At 39.4% G+C, this 16,823-nt stretch overlaps 1 protein-coding gene and 1 non-coding gene across 2 annotated transcripts in view; both read right to left on the reverse strand.

The window, feature by feature from the left end:
• Positions 1-16,823, reverse strand: part of LOC124187942 (xaa-Pro aminopeptidase 1-like) — a 42,170-nt gene that overhangs the window by 19,979 nt on the left and 5,368 nt on the right. The gene's annotated exons all lie outside the window — the stretch shown is intronic.
• Positions 11,208-11,280, reverse strand: Trnaa-agc. The gene has a single exon. It is a non-coding gene; the product is annotated as a tRNA-Ala (tRNA).

Genomic DNA, 16,823 nt, shown 5'->3' on the forward strand with positions numbered 1-16,823 from the left:
GAATTTGATTTCATTGTATTCAAAGCTCCATTATAGCATACCTAACAGTTCGTACTTCATCGAGGTTTGGGCAATCGATACTCGCAACTAAAAGAGACGAAACGAAACGCGACAAATAATAATGCGAATCGAATCGCGCACCCATAGAGTGCATCGGATGTTGGAGCAATGTACCATACCTACCATCTGCAAATTCTGTATTCCTGTCAACTTTCAGACGTGGGACTTGTTCCGACTGCAATATCTTCACAGACGTCCGGTTTTGCACCTACATAGAGAAGTGGACGGAGCAATTACATCTCGGGTGGAACCGGTCGACGGTGCGGGACGAGATCATGAAGAAATCTGTGAATTTTTCGATTCCTTATACAGAGGGTGGAACGTCGCGGAAACCCGCCATGATACCAGGAGAGCATCGCCGGGCAAAAGTAGCCACCTGGCATTCCCGTTCGATCCTTACCCTCCCCTAAATTCAGCGCCGAGTATACAACGCGTCGCCATTTCACCCCTCGAAAGGGTGCGGACACCCGGCAGCTGTACGCGGTATCGGAAACCGATGAGACAAGGAGGTCTACGATGTGTCGTTACCTCCTGATCAGGATTTCAGGATTACGACCGGGTTACCGCCTCAGGCGTCTCATCTCTTTTCTCCCTTCCGGGGATTAGGGCTAGTGGCTATTAGCACCATTGGGTCACCTCGAGGGTTTTTGGATGACCGGTAACCAAAGTTTGACCATCAAGCGCAGCATCGGAAGCCAGGGCGATTCGAGGGCGAACGATAGCTGAAAAAATCTGCGCCGAATAAATGATTAAGCATGAGTGATTCATTGGAATTATACAATAAAAACCTCTGTGTAGATAATACTGGAAGTGAAACGCGGTGACGTGGACACGTGGACGTGGGAAATGAGTCAAGGCACCCGGCTTTCAGGAACCTCGTTATAAAGTATTCGGTGGAAATTTCTTTGAGCTCGTGGATAACGAGGGTATATTGACAGTCGATATCCGGGATTGGTTGTCTAATAATCGAAAACAGGAATTTCCGATTGGTTCTGGGAGCGGGCTGGCATACGGAGCTGGAGGTTCCACGGCCTTGTCGGCGTTGCACGATGACCCGCGACGCCCAGTGTTTGACAAATCGATACTCCACGGTCTAGTGATAAGATAACGGCGCGTGTAGCGCTAGTCCAGATGGTGAAAACGCGACCGGAAACGGATCAGGGTAGTACGCGGGCCAGAAAGTGAGAAGGCGCGGGAAAAGAACCGTCGATACCATGCACGTCATCTTTTCATCTCCCCCTTTTCATGCCGAACCCTTAGCTTCCGACTGCCGACGCAAGTCGCCGGGTCAACACGGACAGCAGGCTAAATCCCTTGTTATTTATCGGAAAACAAGGGCGGTTTCCTACCAGGAATCCACGACGTTGAAGGTGTGGCTTTCAACCCCTGCGTATTTCGCCCGCACCTCTGCGGGGTGCCTAATGACACTCCTGCACCCTTCGCGTCTGCTCGAGGCCTGCGCGTACAGTTACCCCCTTATGTTTCTGCACGTGAGTGTCTATTGTGTTACTTAGGATCGATCATGGAGCTCTCACCTTTGCCACTGCTAGGCTTACCCCAAAGTCAGCTGGCTCCGGCGGCCATATTGTACGACATATGTTTACAATTGGTTTTGATTCATCTACGGATGAGTGAAATTTTTTTTTACTGCCAGCTTACAAAGTATCTTTTTTGAGGAGATTGGTTAGTCAAGTATCGATCGTTTCATTTATTCTGTTACGAGATTATCGGATATTAAATACTTATCTCTGATATTAATGTACTCTTAAAGTACGGCTAGATCTCTTTAAAAATACAAAAATAGACAATACTGGAATTATAAACAAAAGCTTGGATAGCAATGCTTGGATTCAAATCACTTCAACATGGTTAAAAATTTAGTAGATCCGTTAGATTTCTCTGTACGATGCCTCAGTTTATTCGGAAGACTGCTTTCAACAATTTTACTAGAATACATTTTTTCTAATCATGTTGGTATCTTTAAATATTCAATCTTACAACATTTTACTGATATTGATAGTTATGATCATCAAATAGCAATACTGAATTGTCAACTTGAAAAAAAATACAAAATCGAAAAAAATCTTCCGAAAGAAATGAGCCATGAAGAGTGAAATACAATGAATCTACTAGATTTTTAATCTTTTCAACGATTGGAAACGGAACGTGGATATCTAAGCTTTTATTTACAATTCCAGGCCTTTCTATTTCTGTATTGTTTAAAGAAATCTTCGTGGCTAATAAGCTCAGGAATATAATAATTTGATACATTATACTCGATGGACGATTTGTAATGAAATTAATAAAATGTATCGATGTTTGGCTAACCTCACCTCACCTCATTAATTAAGTTATTGCAGTGATAACCCGCACGAGATATTTACAGTTCTTTTAAATAAATTGTCGGTTCTTTCATTTCTTCAGGAATTTTACTGCGTCGATTTTCTTGTCGAAATATCTTAATTCCAACCTTATTCAAAAAATTCCAATTATACAGAATGTAAAATTATCGTCATACAGTTATGGTCTTGCTGATAATAAGAGAATACTCAATTTGGTTTACTAAAAGTTGAATCGTTCAAATAAAATTACTCAATGCGAATAGATAAGATATCCCTTGAATCAAATTGTAAATGAAATGACTTGGTTATATTACAATTTTCCCCAGCGTACTGTAATATACATGTAATACAGATATCTACGATGGAAAAGTAATGTTAATTCAAAGTATAGATATCAATATTATCCTCGAAGATTTCTCAGTAAATTCGTAAGAAAATTAAGAATTTTACAGTTGGATATTACGTATATACTGGTTACCCCAAAAATGTCTATAAAAATTTGTTTAATTAATTCGATATTTCTTCAGGAAACTGTGGACAGCTTTTTGCAGTATTCGACAAAAAAAAAAAAAAAAATTTGGGACATTTGCAAAAATAAATGTTACCTTCATATATAATCATAGGTATTAGAGGTATACATTATGGATATGTTACAATGATTATAAAAATTTATAATTCTGCACCAATTATTCCCGCCAAAAATCAAAGACCATCTTTTACCGATGGATTTAAATGTGGAGTTCAATAATTGAGTCGTGTTCTCTGTGACAAAAGCCATCCACAGTTTTGATACAGTGAAACGAGTTTACGTCAGGAAACAAAAATAAATTCGGAACGAGGCTGTTCCGAGAAAATAAAGGCATCACCCTCTACATTTTGAAACATTTGCTTAATTATCACGTTAAAGGCGTTGGAATGTCAACACAGGAGATTTCAATCACCGGTTTCATTAAGTATAAACAAACTGGATGTCAAGTGCGCGTGGCCAAATCAACGGTCTTTCGGTCTTCGCCGTATTGCCTTTGAATTGCTCGAGCGCGTGTTTAAGACTGTCAAACAATGTCAGCCAAAGTTAACAAAGATAAAGTGGACGATGACAGCTGTGTTAGATGAGAACAGAATGTATATTATTCTCTCGTTCAGGATAACGCGAATAAAAAAGTCAAAGGCGTGTTTTGTTTTCTGAATCATTTTTTAAATAAGCGTTATTCAATCTCGAAAGGTTCATTCTCATATGCATACGTATAAACAGTTTAGGAAAGAAAGTGGAAACGGTGGATGATAAATAATTTAATTAAAGATAAGAAAGAGCGAAGAAGCAGCCGCTTCTCACGATCGTGGATTTGCAGTTATTCAGGAAAACAGAAAGTCGAGAAATGGCAATGGTTGTCTTGGCGCGCTGCTGCGTCGCGGGCTTTTTATTTTCCAACTGTATGCAGACAATGGGATAACTTACCTGCGCGATATACAAGCCTGGTACACAGCGCGAAGCTTTGCGTTAAAAAAACGTTAACCATTGATTTCCACTCGGTTATAGGCGCATCGTTATTTCAAACTGCCGCAACCGCGTTTCGCTAGATCGAATACAATCTATCCCCGTCTGTATAAATAGATTCTGGACGCGAAAATAATCGATCAGCTTGGACTTTCGCACGAAATTTTTTTAAAAAATTTATGGAATCCATGAAATTAATGATTACGATCACTTTTTGCTAGCCATTTTTTAGAGACGGAAGATTGTTGTGAACCTGAACTGATAAACGATTTCATGTGATAAATCAAATCGCTTAATATATTGTGTTAACGTCGTCAATTATTATAACACGTCATTTAAAACTAGTTTGTAAGCTGTCTCGAATCACTACTCAACGAATCAATACTTTGCGTTTAACAGTGAATGATACACGTCGGGCAATGAGCGCTGTAAGCACGTGCGAATGAATTTACCGAGCTAAATATAACAGTTCTAATCAATACGTCGAAGGTGATATGATGACTGAGCTACTCTTGCTACAATTTTCAGCGATACGAATTACAGCTCAATAACTAGTAAATGCTCGAAATCATTTTACGACCGAAATAAAATTGCAAGTGAAACGGCGCCAGCGGCCATTTTGATATATTGCCTTGATGACTGAATCGCAGTACTTAACCCTAAACATCGGATCTAAAGGCTTCGTTCCGACACAATTAATTCGTGTTTGGTATAAACTGGGTCTGGCTGACGATACTGGTTTACGTTACATCCGGAAAAACTTTGATCTTGATCAATGTATGCGGGACAGTTTCTGGTATGACTATGAATAGTGGAGTAACAAGGATCAAATTTTCGTGATATCCTTATCGACGGTTAATCAAAATTTCGGGTATAGAGAAATACGCTGTATTAATTCTAACTAATCGTAAAGCTAGGTTAGGTTGATGCACCCTATTCACAGAGCCTCGTTTTACTCTCAGCCCCCGAACCCGTAGCATGTTGTACAAAAACGGAGAAAAAATTGAGGACAAGACAAAGTGTGACGACAAACAGAAATTGACCTACCCTGAAAACAAAATGCAAACGCAGTGAAAAGTAGCATAACTACGAAACGTTCTCAAATCCATAGAGCGTATAACACGAAACGATGGCGGTGGCCATTTTTTTGTTTACAAATATTGTACAAATGACAACGTGACGTAGCAGGACTTTATGACGTAGCGGGGGATGATCAAGGCGGTAAAGGAAGCCTCGTTAATTAGGGTGAAACAATAGAAAACGAGGATTTTCATCGGGGCAACATGAGGCAGAGGAGGTTGAAGCGTGGGAGTGTCATGGCGGCATAATACGAGTCGGTCGCGCCGGTGTAAACTGGGTGGAAATTTCCGCGAGGTTATATTTCCGGCAGGCCGGTGCCCCGATATTGCAATCACGTTTATCCGCAGTTACTACGAGTATATTTCTTGGTTGCGGGTCGCACGCGTCAAGCTTTGCGATTAGCTATATCTTGCTGTTAAGCGTGGCGCGTTTTTAGCACTTCCACGTATCTCGTAACGATTCACACATGCCGAAACAATAATTCAGCGAAGCCCGAAGGCCGTTAGTCACTCCCTAAAAATAAGAACTAAATTATAGTTTACCTTTCGATTCGTGTAAAGTCTGTCATTTTACTCGAAACAAGGTCATGACTGGAAAATACGCTGAAAATTGACAGCCAACATTGCTTTGTAAGATGAATAAAGCTCGGTAAAACACGACTAAACAAGGTTTACAGATTGATTATGTTACATTCATTCGGAATAATGAATTCCCAACGCATTCAACTGAAAGAAGTTTCCCCGTTAACAAAAATAACGAGCGATTTGTTCAATGACAAAGACACGAAAGAAGAGTAATGTATTTAGAACATCGTAGAATATCGTTACAGATATATTGAGAAAGAAGAATCCAAACGGGGAAAGGAAGAATCATAAGTTTACACATACCTATACATATAGCGACAATTATAAAGCTTAGACGGGGAAAATCTTCTAGGTTTTTTTTTCTCGCAAAAAATGGGCACGGTAAAATTTTCTCGCAGGAAATGTCGGCGCTGGGAGTTTCAGAGCCGATCTTTGCGCTTAAAATTCGTTAAAGGGCCTAAGGGGCGATGCGTGGCCCTACCAAGGCATCAGCCCTGATAGGGAGTCTCCGCATCTATCAAGGGCCATACGTGGCACATACGAGTTTACACCTACGTCGACGTCACCAACCGGTTAAGCTCACGCATCGTCGAACGAACGTCGCTGATCGGGGAAGTATGACCCGCGATCCCGAGTCCCCATGGTTTCCATTTCTCCCTCCTTCTTTTCCACCTCCTCCTCGTTTCCATCCGACTTTCTAACCCCCGCTCTTGTCTCTCATATTCGGTGTTTCTTCCCCCTGGAACCGAGGGTCGCGAAACTAAATACCGTTCCAAGTTTCTGCGGATCGCATAAAGCGCTCATATCTATCTTCGACCGTGGTCGAAGGGCGGGCGGAGAAATAGAAATCAAGTATTGTTCACGCGGTTAAAATCTGAAATGATCCAAGTCGCATGATACGTGTCTCTTTTGGAAAATTTCAAGTAGGTTTCAAACAAGACTCTAATTTCATTCATCTAAGCTGAGGTAGCTTATCAATTGTTGATCAGTTGTTTCTAGTCGGTCTAATTGGAACCCGAAACATCGTAGGGTAAAAAAGCGGCATCCGGTGGGAGAAAATATGCTAAACGTTTGAATAATTATTCGTGTCGCATTTGGTAATAAAAGTAGTTTTAGATCGCGTGTTTAACTCTGTATATACTCGTCACTGCGAGAACATTTCACAATTTTTTTTAACGTCCTGATAAGCGTGGAATTTCCCTAATGCGATCGCGATACGTAAACTCCATTTTTGCCGCCATATGCCGGTTAGCCACGCCCATGCGTTGATCTGGGACCCACAGAGGAGCTCGTGTGAAAATTGAATCAGCTTTCGAGTCACGTGTGGTTAAATAATGCGTGTGACACGCACATGACGTCGGCCTTTCCTCACACGCACTACTAGGGTTTCATGACAAGGTTGACTTACTCGGCACGCGCATATCTGTCACGAATATATTAGACGGCGTGGTATAAGTGCGTACGTGAAGTCGGCCCCCGGCCTGTGTGCGCTATCAGCCCGGAGGAAAATGCCTCGTTGCACGCATCGCGTGTACGACGACGATGCGTTATCGAAATCTGGTACGAGTTGGACAAAGAAAAAACATCCCGTCAAACAGGAGAGCACGATCAACAGGAGGTCCTAACCGTACCTACGTACCCTAATACCTACATACCTACATACCTACACTCGAATTAACAACCTCCTCTCCACCACTCCGCTTCACGTCGCATCAGTAGGGTGACACAAGTTTCCCCTTCCACGTTTTCACTTGAGAACTTGTGACATTCCGTTACGTTCTACAGCAACGAGAACGATCGTTGAAAATTAAATTAACTGGCAAGAGTGGTAGCATTGATTATAATTATAACAAACAATGGAAATTTGTTCGATTTTTCATCTAGAGTGTGCGCTGCGAACATAATTTTGTTACTAACAAACGTGGGGGAAAACTTGAAAGTTCTATCAACCTTTCGTTACTTCATCACCCAGCTCGATTCAGGTGGTGATGTTTTGCAATGGGTTGTCGAACATGGATCCTGTACTAAAGTATTGATTGTCACCCCGCTGCGTTACATACTTTCAGTCTCCGACGTGGACTCGTTACTGCGATAATCCTGCATATTGTATAACCGATGGTTTAACAGTGCTTGCAGAGTGCAACGTACGGCTGTTGGATTCGAGGCTGCATCATAAGTCATAGGAAAAGTAGAAAAACGAAATAAAACCGAAAAGAAATAGTCTGCAATTTTGAAAGATAGAAAATCTATAGATTGGCATACCTTTCCCTACTGAAAATAATCGTGTGTTAAGTTATAAAACATTACGACTAAAATTCACGTGTAATTTATTACACGATTTATTTTATCAATTCAATAAAATATAAAAAAAAATCACATGATAAATTACAAAATCACAAATCATCAGATATACCAGATCAAAAATCATACGGTGAACTATATAATCTTTATACCATATTTGATCCAGTATATCTAATGATTCGTGCTTTTGTAATGTAATATGTGATTTTTTATATGTTTTATCGAATTCCAAAAAATAAATCACGTGATGAATTACACGTTGATTTCAGTCATGACGTTTTATAATTTAACACATTTTCATCTTTATTAGGATTGTAGTTCACACAACGTTCATCTGATAGTATTCAACTGTTTACAACTAAAAGTATAAGCTTCCAACAAATGATGGAGAAAATAATTTGACATCTTTGTCAGTGAAATTGTTAAGGGACTTGAAGAGGATATATTGCGAGTCTTTCTAAGGGCAAATTCGATTTATAGCAAAATTCTGCACGCAACGCGGATTTCCACTAATTTTCTTGTCTTTTCATTGGTTAAACATTGGGTAATCCATTATTAACTCTGACTGCATACTTTTCTGGCAGAAAATACAAATTTTGAGATGCACAGTTAAATAAATAACAGACATCAAGGGAAAGAAAAGAAATAAAAAAAAAAAAAAAGAAGCAAAACCTTCTCATACAGAAACAGTCTAATGAATGCAAATTCACTAGCTGTTAATGAATCACTTCACTGTATAACAAAGTGTAAGTGAGAAATGAGCATGGGAATTCGTTATAACGTCTAACAAATGCCGTCGATAAATTTATACCATCCAAGTTCGACACTTTATCGTTTAATGCATCCAGGTGGATTGTGTTCCGTTATGTCTACAGAACACATAACCGGATAGTGCTTCTCTACAATTGCACAGCTCGCAATAGTTTTGCTTTTAAATAGCAACGGCTAATTCCACGATAGTAAACATCAGATAGAGCTCTGCTATCTGGTTCATCGTCAGAGGAACGCTTGACCGATTCTGGACAATGGCGCTGAGAACGTAGACTAGGGATGTAATCAGGGTTTCAGAAGGGTTTCGTAGGGTTAGCGAATCTCTGGATTGCACTTATTTGCTCGTAGACTAAATTTGAACGCTAAGTAATTCTTTTATTTGCTATCGAATATCGCGGGATGCAAGCAAAATATTTTCCTTGCAAATTTCTTTCTATCGACATAATATTCCAAATCTCTAACAGAGTGGTTATTGACATTTTTTTGCTATTACAAAAATTCTAATCACCTACGCGATGATCTACCAGTTATACGTATTTCTTGATAACAATATGAACATATTGAATATATTGGAAATTTATTATCCAAAGGAACTTACTACGCGTATATATTTGATATTCTAGTAAATCTGATAAGCGAATGAGAAGAGTCTCAGTCTAGATAATTGGAGTAATTACTTGTGTTGAGTTTATGTTTTCAGCAAGGTATTACATGCAAGTTACATGTAATTTTTTAAAAAGAATTTTAGAAAAACTTGTTTCAGTGAAACGGTGAAATTTTTATCAAGAATGATACAACGTGGACATAGAATTTTGCATGGGAATCGGGGGTTATGAAAAATAATTTGGTTAGGTGGAAAGCGTTGTAGAAAAATTTATCCAAATAATTCGTGCATTTTGACTATAAAAATAGTAAAGTATAAGTAACAGAAACACTGCACTTAAGAATCCTTAGCATGGATATGCGGAAGAATCTGCAAAGTTATAAATTCCTCGCGTAGAAAAAATTTTCCGTACCGATCGGGATTAACGCTGAAAAAAATCAAAGAATAACGAAAACCGCGGGGTAAAAAGCTTCGTCCAGAGTTCGCGGACCGCTCGTCCGTATATCGGTCGTCTCTAAATAAAACCGATCAGTCATCGACTAGCGTTTCGACGTTGGTCGGGTCTAATTTGCCCCAGAGAAGTTCGTACAAGATTAGGCAAACCAGGCTAACCACCAGGACAGTAGAGCCTTGAGGAAGTGTATATCGGAAATGATGCTCACACGGTTTTGGTTGACCCCGAGGCTGTGATCGGGGTCCGATTTGTTTCGCCCGAAAGCGTTCCTCGCGTTCCCTCTTGGCGAACCGTTTTTTTTTTTTTGCAAGCCAAAGCGAAAGCAGCGAGCCGAGTCCGGAACTAGCGAGGATTAGGAAGCGGATTAGAGAGTGTAAGGGAACGGCAAATAGAACCAGATATCGGACGGTTGTTGGTAAACCACGGTTTAGATTTACTCGGGTAACAGAGACCGTCGAGAGGTGGCCGTCATGCTGCGGCTGAGCTAAGCTCGCTTAGGATTGCCGGGAGAAAACCTGCTCTAAACACACTTCTAGCTGCCCGCTCACGAGTCTCGACACCTACGTGCCCTCTTCTCCTTTACACACGCGCAACTCCGCCCGTTTTCTACTTCGCCATCGTCTTCAAGTCGCCGGATACAGACGTGCAAGTATTCGCACGGGAGAATGATCTAAACGCCTTATAATCACGTAGTAAAGTTTTTCCCAACTTTCACGTGCGGCAAAGTTTTATTCCTCTCGTACATGGATTGGAAACGTACGGAATATCGAACGCATCGAAATAATTTTTTAAATTTAACGGTTTTCGGTATGTAAATGAGTTGTATAGTTGATGGCTAGAAAAAAAAATTTAATTCACGTATCGTTTATCCTGCGGTTCAATCAATCTTTTAATTATGGGAAACCATGATTTGATCGATCAACGATATGTTTTCAGAGATTTTTATATTACCGAAACATCACGCCGTGTAGTCGTATGATTGGTAATTTGTAATAATTTCTTTAGCTGATTTTATTCGCAAATCGGATTGTTTCTTCTGAACTTCCGATTGCAGATTTGGCGTTCGATACTGCTGCTGTTAAAAATATCATTATTATAGGTGTGTGAATGACTTCAGAATTAAAAATATCCAGGCGTGTACTCCGTTTTGAATTTGTAAAGGTAGTAAAAAATTAAACTCACATGAAAATTACGGAAAATGGACCAACAAGCAAATTGAGGTACACCTACATTGAAATCGAAAGCACGATACGCATTTCTTGGTCAATCAAATAATGAGAAAATTGAATTCCGACGCGCCGTTATTTGTACAAAATTACCATTATCTATATTTCTTTGTCTGTATTACTTATATATTGTTTATCTCGAATTGAATTCCGCTAATGTAAGGTAGACGCCGGTTTCTTTTAACAACCGATGCTTTGTAATTAGATTCAGAATTAATTAATCCTAACTTCCAACATCTCGAAACTCCTAGATAACGATTAAAAGAAATGACTGATAAAAAACTAAAATTTGGAGGCGCCGGGTATCGATCCCGGTACCTCTCGCATGCTAAGCGAGCGCTCTACCATCTGAGCTACGCCCCCTGTCCTAGAGTTCATAGAGAAAGAAATAAAACTGACGCAGTTTACATTTTCTTTAATTCGGTATTTCAGATGATCATATGGCGGCAAAACGCTGCCAGGATCGCAGAAAATGTGAAGAACGTTAAACTTTCCGCACCGCAATCCAATGCCGCGAGAGCCTTTCGAGCCTTGCAGCTGGGGTCGCAACCTTTCCAATACAGGATTTCATAATGTGCAGACAGAAAGCGCTACCAAACCCGAATGATTTGTTAGTTTCGAATTTTGTCTTATTTTTTTTGCAAATTACATGTAGATAATTTTACTTGCAATTATTTTTTTTTATCATGAAAACGCCGAGGATTAGCGTATTACCGTAACAATGATCGAAAGTTTCTTATCAATGATAACATCGCGATTAGAGCGCGGTTCCGTCAGACTATATACACGTGTGTCGTACATAAATTGACGCTGACTCTAGTCATTGGAATAAATCGGGCGAGTCTAAAGCTCCGCGGCGATATGAAATCCTGATCCGCAGGGTGTTCTCTTTTCCGATAATTTAGTACTCGTTAACATAACATCACGTACGCTCGATGCGTGTTGTTGGTACGTATGCTTCCACCATTTGGCAGCCGGCCGCTTCGGCCCCGACAATACCGCCTCCTCTTCCTCGTGTTATCTTGTTCATTTTGCGTTCATATTTTCCAATATCGAAGCGTAGCGCGCACCGCGCGAGACCGAACGACGATCGCTTCGATTCGTTTCACCTGGGAGTGACTGGCCGTCGGTAAAATCCATGGAGATGATAAAAGATCGAGAGGGCATGTGAATCGTACAACCGGTTTGCTGATAAAAAGAGAGAGAGAGAGAGAAGATCGAACTATTCCCAACTATGATCACTTTTAGTATGCTTAACGTGCGTAAAAAGGAATGAGAAAACCAAAGATCAGAATGGTCAGAATTCCGAACATAAATACATCGAAAACTCACAATCGCGAAAGAACAAAGTGGTGAATCTTCGTTAAGCCAGAAATAATGGAAATAGAATACAAAAGCATCGAAATTTGAAGTTGTAGAATTTAGAATGCACAACTGGTGAAAATTCCGAAAGACCGTTAGCGGAATGGGGCAAATGCGATTGCTCGCAAACGCTGATAAATAACCGTCGGATGGATCATAAAGTAGAATTTTCATCTATTCGAATTCATAAATGCGAAGGATCAAGAAACGGAATTGTTAGAACTCCGAGTGGTAATCTCATAGAAGGCTCGAAATATAGAATTGCGGTATATCAAAATCGTCAGAATGAAGAATTCCAATATATCGGAAGAGTCAGTAACTCATATCATATTAGAAGCCAAGAAATACAAGTTCATGATACCAAAAGTCGTATTCAATCTTTTAATGAGATAAAAATATTGCAGAATTTGTTTGATTCCGTATATAAAACATTTTACAAGTCAAAATAGATTAGCTGGATAGACTCGGAATGTGAAATTCTGGTGGTAAGCCATCTATACGGTTACTTTCGGAATACTGATCTTTCTGAATTGTACGATTCTGAACAATGACCCTTCTACATTCTGGAGACATCTGTTTTCCGCCGTTTCTAGACAACGAAGTTCTAACTTCATTTTTATAATATTTCGACATTTGAGAATATGAAACTATCTACAAATTCATTCTCCCGAATATTGACTCTATACATTATTAAATTCTGCATATCTGAATTCTGGAATTAACGTTTTCCGAAGTAAGTGGGTTCGGATAACAGAGCCATCTACTAAATACATTTCAGGTAAGCTGCAGCTTTTTATTGGGCACCATTCGGGAGTTAAAATTCCTGATAGTATCTGTTCTCTCATATTTGTTATTCGAGTTTATTAAATTCGGAATTCTGGCAATTCTGATATCCGATTTTTCTGATTTCTTACCCCCACCCTGGATGGAGTATCTCGATTTTTTCTCTCTATCTCTCTTTCTATCCGCAATACCTCTCGACTAATTATGCTAACCCCCGCATCTTGCAGAATCTATCTGTTATTATCTCTATGGTGAAAACCGACTGAGAGCATGAAAAAATTAAAAAGGTGCGAATGCGGGCTAGACGAGCAAAAATCTTGGGTGATTCATTCCAGGACCGATATACGGGTGTCTGAGAATGTTTATTTATCACCGTGCGATATTTTGTTTCGTCGGTAAATTTATAATTAAGTGTCACGGCGGTCAGGCGCCGCTGTTGCGGATGCACGACTCGGAAGCTTTCACATTTTCTCACTGCACGAATGAATTAGATCAACAACCATTCTCAACGTTGGCTGTTTGTCATTGCTTCCCACGCACTAGACGCCTTCTAAGATATTCCCGGCATGCGGCTATAAGTAGTAGACCGCGGTATGTGTGTCCGAACGTTATGCGGTTAGAATAACAAATCCATGCACCGTCCAGACGTGCCTTCAACTCTGATACCACGGTGGCGAATTTTACCTGAAAGTTTTTCGATCTCGAGAAATCGGTAGAATCTAAACTGGTCCGCTCTATTTGGGAAAACGTTTAAATTCCTTGTCAATGAAACATCTGCAGTTTTAGTTGACTTTGATCGAAAGGAAACGTTCAATTTCAAATACTATCATGATATCGTACAATCGTAATTCTCGTAATTTCAACTTAACCAGTATTAATGAAGGTTCGGACTTTTTGAAACGTAAGATTTCAGTTTATTGATAATGAGAAATGGATTAACGTGGACACAAAAATGAACAAATGATCAGAGTTTTTTAATTACTACAACGGCTTGGTTGTCGTCAAATTTCAATCTTTCATTCTGCAAGCATGGTTGAACTTTGCCTGAAGATCAGGATATAAAATAAATACGCACGCAGTTATATAATACGCTTCTCTTTGTTACAGACACCCACCCCCGCATATCGGTCAATTAAAAATTCAAACGGACCACCCTGAAGTCCGTAGTTCCTTATACTGGTATACTGGTGTGACTTTTGCTCTCTTTTCATCTTGACATTACAGTAGACGATGAGCGTATAAAAATGCCTCGACTACGACTTATCTCGCAACAGCGTTAATAATAACGAAGAGCGTTTACGAGCTCAAGTGTTACAATCTGTAAGATTGGCTGGTCAAATGCTCCTAAACGTGAGTGCCTAGGTTTGAAATCCATAATTAGGCTTTGGAATTTGTTTCAATGTGGCACTTGGCAGCGACTAAAATATCATCGCTAAACCGAGCCTGTCGTTGCGTTAATACCGCGGGTTCCAAAAATCATTGAAGTATCGCACGAACGTTGGTTTACAATTTCGAGAGATATACAAACTCCGCGGAACATAAATCTACGTGTTAACGAGTGTCATAAGCACTAATTTCAACCACTCAGATCACTCCGAGGGGTCAAGTGGCGAAAAATTATCGAACAGTGCCGCTATTCATAACCCAACACTCCGTGAAACGGTCATGATTCGACGAGTGTGAACAGCATGAATCTTTTTCCATCTCCCTCTATACTGCGGTTAATACTGTAATAAATTTCTAGCCGATCATAAGATGCTCAATCGTTGTCCGAAGGCGTGCGTTTCAAATCGTTCGAAACGTTGCGTAACACGTGCTCGTCGGTGTTTCGATAAATTTTCCTCACGTAAATTCTATACGTTGGTAACACGTACGTACATAAGAGATTAGATGTTGGACGGTGTTGAGACGATATTTATGAATTTTCAGTTTTTTCAATAGAAATAACAATTTTTACCGGACAGGTGGAAGTATCATAATTCTTTCTCTAGCAAGTTATTTTCTAATCTGACGACGTCACACGTGCCCATTCATTTTCTGACTATCTTCTGATACTCCCTTTATTTTCCACTTATTTTCACAAATATTTGCATTTCATATTCTGTACCGTAATCGTTAAGCAATAGTCAGTGAATTTTTTTGTTCTTCAATGATTTATTTGAAGTTAGATGATCAGCTACACCGAGAGAAATTTTTAGTTCCGGTTACCGCTCAGTCCTCGACTATTTTCATTTTTTACCACAACCGAAAAATACAGTTCTAGGTAGAAAATGAAAATTAGTTTTCTAGCCGTTACGAAAAGTCTAGTATTCGTTACTACTCTTTCTCACTACGATCACTGTTACTATATTTTCTTGTAACTGTTACGAAAATTTAATGCTTGTGCAAAAATAAATTGATGTTAAAGCCTTATTTAACTAAAAAAGTACAGTAAACCGAACAAACTGATTTTGCGTTGCAATTGCCAAAAAAGGATCCTCGTTTTTCGCAATTCCAACAATATTCAAACAGTTCTTTTAACGATACCTGTTTTACTGAATTTTTCTAGTTACTATAACAAATGTAATTTTTCTCAGTGCATGTATGATGCGTTCAAGAAATTCCCACCCATGAAACCATGAATTTTACTCAGTTTTGTGTATAACCATACTTTTTTTTCCAACAATATTGGCGGCTCCCGACGGAAGTTCTTGTTACGTAATACTCGTAAATATTTATCCGTGGTTCGAATCGCCAATTTGACAGGAGTGATATACACCACCCATGCAGCGGGCCCTAGAAGCATCCAAATCTTCAAACGCTACCGACTCAGCCATTTTTAGATGTTATCTAGTTCGAATTTTTCGCTCTTTTTAACTCAGCATAATCGGAAGCTCGAATAATCTTGTCAGAAAAAAGATTTCCCTTTCACGTATAATTCGACGCTAACGATTGTCCAAATAATTTTCTCGTACGTGTTAATTCAGTATGCAGTTTACAAATGTGGCATTCTAATACCTTATATATACTAAAGAAATGAATGTGTAAAAAAGATTCCATTTTATTTAAACAATAGTAAAAACTGTGTTCAAACTGGAGGCAGTAAAGTTATTTTTCTTTAAAAGCTGCATCAAATTTCCGTGTTCAACACGTATCATAATTTGCAATTAACAATTACATTTATACGGTACGCTCAGTTGAATCGATACTAATTTCGTACGGCAGCCTTAACTTAACACTAAAAAACAATATTGTTCTCTCGACTCACTCGGCTAGACCTTGATTAGTGAAAGAACTGATTCGAGTTGGATCTAAACGCGCATGAAGCAAAGTAATTGCAACGCGTTATTCGAGCCTTTCAGAGTTCCGTCATTCGTCGATATAATATCATCGTGCTAGATCAAACGCTCCTTTTCCAGGAAATCATTTAACTAGTTTGCTCTTCGGATGGATGTGGATATAATTTGTTCGCACGGAGTATAATTACTCACAACTGTACAAGTATCGCACACGATTGTTGTGATGATAGTTAAAAGAACGACGAATGCTTCACGAACAATCACTCATTCACCGCGGATTGTTTTATCATAAAATGGAACATAATTCCAAGGATTCGTGTCCATTCATTATCGCGATGACTAAAGACTCAAAGAGTACTTAATTTAATCTCCATCTCATCGTAAGATTCTGAGCTATGATACATTTGTTTAAATAAACCGAGACCGACAACGCTGAAGTTGTAGGTAAATCAGATATTTATTTCCGCATGTAGAAGGGGAAAA

Source organism: Neodiprion fabricii, chromosome 1, assembly GCF_021155785.1.
Source record: "Neodiprion fabricii isolate iyNeoFabr1 chromosome 1, iyNeoFabr1.1, whole genome shotgun sequence".
Lineage (NCBI taxonomy): Eukaryota > Metazoa > Arthropoda > Insecta > Hymenoptera > Diprionidae > Neodiprion > Neodiprion fabricii.